Here is a 6,000-nt window from a genome sequence, read left to right on the forward strand (position 1 = left end):
AAACCCAACAGCAAGTGTTTCACTTAAGGTAGTACACTTATTTGCTATACCAAGGGGAACATAACACATGCACATACACCATAGCTGTCCTCAATTATACATCTATGCCAGCCTTTGCTAAAATCTGGTTATTTTTTCAGCCACTTGTGTTTGTCCCATAAAACTACCTCATTTATTTAATGTAGGCCTCTAGCTTCATATCCTCGTCTTCCTTCCTAGTGACTTTCATGACCACTTCAGTAAAACCAAGGAGGAAACAGAATCCTTATGTTGATGTTTATTATAAAAGCTTCTGACTGCCTGCTAGCTTGTTTTCCCACAAAGTCAGTGGTTGTCAAAGTTACTGATTTAGCTTGGAAATTCTCAGGCAGTCTGTGTCATAGGATCACCAAGTAAAATTTAGATCAGAAGGAATATCTGTATGTCTTGCACAACATCTGCTCAGACAGGCATAGAGTCAAAGTTCAGCTGGGTTGCTTAGGGCTTGGCCAATTGAGTTTTGCATAACTCCAAGAACTCTGAAGAACACGCTTCAGTGCCTAACTGTTCTCATTATGACTTTTTTTTTTTTTAATTTAAAATCCAGTCAGAATAAGGACTGCTGCCTCTGCTCCTCTATTTGTGTAGTCCAGAGGGCTGTGCAGTGCACTGACACGCAGAAGCAGTTTGATGGGGCACCATGATTTGTGTTCTGTTATTTCTGCCCAGGACTCTTTGAGGGAGGAGACTGTCTTCCACCTCTTCATTATTCTGAGTCCTTGCTCAATTTTTATAATGTATTTATCATATACTGGAGTAGGACAAGTGATAACTTGCATTCACTAATGATGGCAAGGTATATCGCCAACCATCTTAAGTTCTGGGAGACAAGTGGCGTGAAATAGAAGAAGAGGTTAGACGAGCATGAGATGAGACAGCAGTGAAGGTGGTAACCAGCTAGGATAAGAGGATCTGGAAAAGGTAACCTTAAGTAGGGAAAAAAGAAATGGTAATTGTAATTCCTGCATGGGGATGACTCATTCTCAAGTGGGCTGTAAAATCCTGTCAATGCTTTTTTCTGCTTTCATGTTATAAAGAATGAATTTATACCTTTAAAATACTGTCGTGGTTTCCATCCTTGAAAAATGTTAAATCTCTTCTGTATATAAATCTCTCTCCCATGTGGTGGCTGAGATGACTTCTTCTTAACTGCAAGCACAGCACTTGGCATACAGCACTGACTTTATGGAGAAGGACTTATTCTTGGGCGGACTTCAAAAGCACTGGAAATCTGTTATGTGTTCTTAATTGTTTCTGAGTTGTCCTAAAAGCTCTTTGTATAACCCAAATGGTCACAGGATCATCATATGTACTGGAATGAGTTTGGCTAGTGATAATAGTACAAAGTGTAGATTCAAAAGGACAGGAATTTTTACATGACCATCTTCTCTTGGCATATTTACTGGGAAAAAGCTGGGAGCACTCAACTGTTGGTGCTCTCTGAGCCATGTATGTGTCCAGAGGCAATGTTATGGACCAGAGAAGCTCCTAAGAGAACTGCTCTCCTGCTCCTTTTTTCAGCTACTTAAAGCTATGATAGTGTCACAGCATTGGTGGACAAGAGCAAGTGATGTTATCTACCTGGACTTCTGCAAAGCATTCGACACTCTCTGGCATGTTATCTTGGTCTCTAAATTTGGAAGATATGGATGCAATGGATGAACCACTTGGTGTATAAGGAATTGGATGGCTGTTCACACTCAAAGAGTTGTGGTCAATGTTGTGGTCAAAATCCAAATGGAGACCAGTGAGGAGTGTCATTTCTCAAGGGTTGGTGCTGGCACCAGTGCTTTTTAACATCTTTGTTAGTGACATAGATAGTGGGATTGAGTGCACCCTCAGGAGGTTTGCTGATGACAGCAAGGACACCAAGCTGTGTGGAGCAGTCAACACTCCGGAGGGAAGGTAGCCATGCAGAGAAACATTGACAGGCTTGAGAGGTGGGCCCATGCCAACCTCCTGAAGTTCAACAAGGCCAGGTGCAAGGTCCTGCCTGTAGGTCAGGGCAATTCCAGGTACAAATACAGGCTAGGCAGTGAATGGATTGAGAGTAGCTCTGAGGAGAAGGAGTTGGGGGTTGGTGGATGAAAAGCTTAATGTGCATCAGCAATCTACAGTTGCAGCCCAGAAAGCCAATCACATCCTGGGCTGTATCAGAAGAAGCATGGCCAGCAGACCAAAGAAGGTGATTCTTCCCCTCTACTCTGCTCTCTGAGACCCCACCTAGAGTGCTGTGTCCATTTCTGGAACCACCAAATCAAGAAAGACCTGGAGCTGTTGTAGTAAGTCCAAAGGAGGACCACAAGGCCACAAAGATATCAGAGAACTAGAGCACCTCTTATATTATACAGGTTGAGAGAGCTGGGGTTCTTCAGCCTGGAGAAGAGAAGGCTCCAGGGTAACCTTATAGCACCTTCCAGAACTTGAAGGGGGCCTGTAGGAAAGTTGGGGATCGACCTTTTACAAGGGCATTTAGTGATAGCATGAGGAAGTCAGTTTTAAGCTGAAATAGGATAGATGTAGATTAGACATTAGGAAGAAATTCTGTAGTGTGAGGATGGCGCCCACTGGAACTGGGTGCCAAGGGAAGTTGTGGGATGCCCCATCCCTGGAGATACTCAGCAGAGGCTTGAATGGGGCTTGGAGAAACCTGGTCTAGTGGGAAGTGTGCCTGTGCATGGCAAGGGGGTTGGAACTAGATAATATTTAAGGTCCCTTCCAACCCAAAACATTCTGTGATTTTGTTGTAAAACTTCACTCTGTTCTTGTCCAGTTAGACTCCGTGTACTGTGCCATGCCATTGAGATACATAGATTGTGTTTGCTAGTTATCAATTGTTAGGCAAGGTTCCTGTGAGGCAGAAACACTGTTTTTCCATTGTAATGACTGTAGATCAAAAACTATCTGTGGATATTGATAAGATAAAATGTTGCCTTCCAGATGAAATGCAGTGTGTAATGTGGCTTGTAGACACAGCTTAACAAGTTGCTCCAGAAGCTTCAGGGGTCACTGCAGTGTAAACAGAAAGCAGGGCTAACCTTTGCTGTGTTCTCAAGACATAATAAATACATGTTTTGTACTGTTCTTGCCTTCTGCTGAATCAGGTATTTTAAAACACTGTGGGATTCCTTCTCTGAGCAAAACCTTGAGTCTCAACTTCCTATATTTCAAACTTATCCTTGAAAATGTTTATCCTTGAAAAGTTGCATTTAAGTGTGTTCAAAGCTTTGAAGTCTTTATGGAGTACAATGTAAGGTACTGCTTGAAGAATATTAAGGGATTTTTAGAGAGATTAACGTAATCTGGCTGTAAATTTGACACAATTTTGCTGAGTTTGGTTAAGAGGAATACCTTGTGCTGAATGAAGAACTGAGCTACTTTAGAAGCTGTTGAACCTTTTTTCCCTGACTAGCTCTTATGCAGTGTCTGGGTATTTTTATTGGTTGCTTTTTATATTGTAGCTTGTTAGTTCTATTTAAAAAAAAATAGCTTGTCTGATTCTCCTTTCACTCAGTAGGGGTGAAAACTGGAACATGCATGGGGACTCCCCACTCCATGGGGAGAGTGGAGAAACTGATGAATTCACATAAGTTTTTCTGAACTGTGCATGTTTTGTACTCCTAGGAGTTCATGAATAATAGGTGTCTTATGGGCAGGTACTCGTTTTGTCTTGGGTTTTTTTTCTTGGGGTAACACACTCATTTTTAGACACTAACTGATCTGATATATTGACTTGGCTATCTGTGGATGCTACTTGCTGAGTGTAAGTTACGTCACCAAGGAAAGAATCTTCAGTAGTACTGACTGTCTTAATCAAAAGAAAATATAAAATGAGTCTTTCCTTCATTGTTACTTATCATATTGATTACCATTCGATTTCCCAAGTTTCAAGCAGGTATCGGCAGGTTTTCAAAAGAGCCTTGGAGCCTACCACAGGTTACTGCTGTGCCAAATATGATGTTGCTAGACATATATGTGGGACTGAAAGAAGAAAAATACTCAGCAATCTGCCCTAACTTAATCCAGATGGTCAAGTTTATATTTTCTTTAAAATGCAAACTGTCTTCAGTGAATTCATTAGAACCATATTGTAACTTTCTTTTCTAGTATAATTTTAGCAGCTTTGTTAAAAGGCCTGGGGATGCCAAACTAATCTCAAGTGCCCGATTATTTTCTTTCAAAAAGTTTTAAACTGTTCAACAGTTCTCCGCTCTCTTCCCTCCCTCTCCTCTCTCCTCCCTCCTGCCATTTTTGTTTTAATTTATTTTTTTTTTTACTTAGCCCAGTGCAACATTGTTTCTATCTGGAATTAATGTAGATGTTCAGATAATATGGTGCTGTAGTTTTAATGTATTCAGCCAGGGTACCTGCCTTGCTCCTAAAATGGACTGGTTACTTATTGAATAAGAAACATTAGTCTTCAATATTGTAGATGTCTTTTTGCCTACCCGTGTTTCCAGACTGTTGCTTCCTGTACATTTTTATTGTTTTGAATTTTATTTTTAATTTTTTCAAAGATTTGCAAAAACTACCCAAAATTTGGAACAGGTGTTCTTATTTGCTTGTTTAATCAAAATAGGCTAAAGCTGAAGCATTTCTGAAAACCTAAATAAAATGTTCTTTTACAAAATAATTCTGCTAGAATTTGAACCTTAAAGCAACTCTCATGCCTACCATTAGTGATGTAAAAAAATTCCATCTGAGTAAAAAAACAAGAAAACGCAAAACTATCACTGCTGTGCACCCAAATGTCAAATGTACTTCTCAGTACACTGAGAAAACAGAAAATCAAATTTCTAATGAAAAAGAACAATCATATGCTGGGACAATAACAGGATACTTACTGACACATCTATACAGGTATAGTGTCTATTTTTAAACTTGGGAAAGAACAAGGCAGAAAAGAGAGTTCTGGGTGTTGCTGTTCCATAGGTTTTCTTTTCTTTTTTTCTTTTTTTCTTTTTTTTTTTTTTTTTGGTCACTTTTAAAATAAAACTAGCTTTCATCCCTCTGTCTCATCTCTCCTGAAAGAAGGAACTCATTTCTGTCCATTTTCAATGAGATAAGCTCCTACAGTGGACAGCTCTCAGTTGTCTAAGTTGCTTGCAGTAAATAGTGTGACTACTCCCTGAATGTACAGGAAACATACTGACATAGGTAAGTCAGCTGATGTTTTATAATGTAGCATAGCAGGGATATGAAGGGAATAGGTTGTATGTGTTTTTTCTTCCTGATCTTTGTTTAGTGGTGAGGAAGTAATTCTGGAGAGAAATATGACATACAAACTGATCGTATCCTCTGAACTACCCAATTTGAATTAATTAATTTATTGACAAAACATGAAAAGTTTCCATTTGCTTACTTAAGAAAATCAGATGCTAACAAAAGCTGCTTCATGCTGGAAGCAGTTGCTTTCCCACTCTCAAAATAAGTGCAGCATCTGTATAGCATATCGTCTTTGAAGGTATCTGGCAGTCCAGTTCAGACTCTGGCTATTATCTATTTTTTTCACACTGAATGCCCTTGAACATACCAGGTGTAAAGTTGGAGTGCCCCATATGCATCATAATAGTCATCCAGCAGAGCATCATCTCAAGTTAGTTCACAGCCCAGTAACAGGCCAAAGTCTGATTTATTTCTGTGACAGAATTGCATTATGTTGTGATACCAATGCTGCTAAAAAATAAAGTACTTGGGTAGTACCTAGGACCACATAAGCCATCTGCCATGTACATGGTACCACAACAGCAAGTCAAAGATCAGAGAAGAAATAGATTATGATTGGGGTAGAAATAATGTGGTAATATCAAATGTTTAACAGTGAGTATACTTGGTTTTGTTATCTTCAGTGTCAGGTGATTTTTAAGCAAAACTATCTCTGTTTTATAGTATGCTTCAATTTCTACAGTGACTGTGAACTTAAATATGCAGAAACTAGTGTCTGCATATGAGACAGTGAGA

The sequence above is a fragment of the Chaetura pelagica genome, unplaced genomic scaffold, assembly GCF_000747805.2.
Source record: "Chaetura pelagica isolate M959 unplaced genomic scaffold, ChaPel_1.0 scaffold510, whole genome shotgun sequence".
NCBI classification, from domain to species: Eukaryota; Metazoa; Chordata; class Aves; order Apodiformes; family Apodidae; genus Chaetura; species Chaetura pelagica.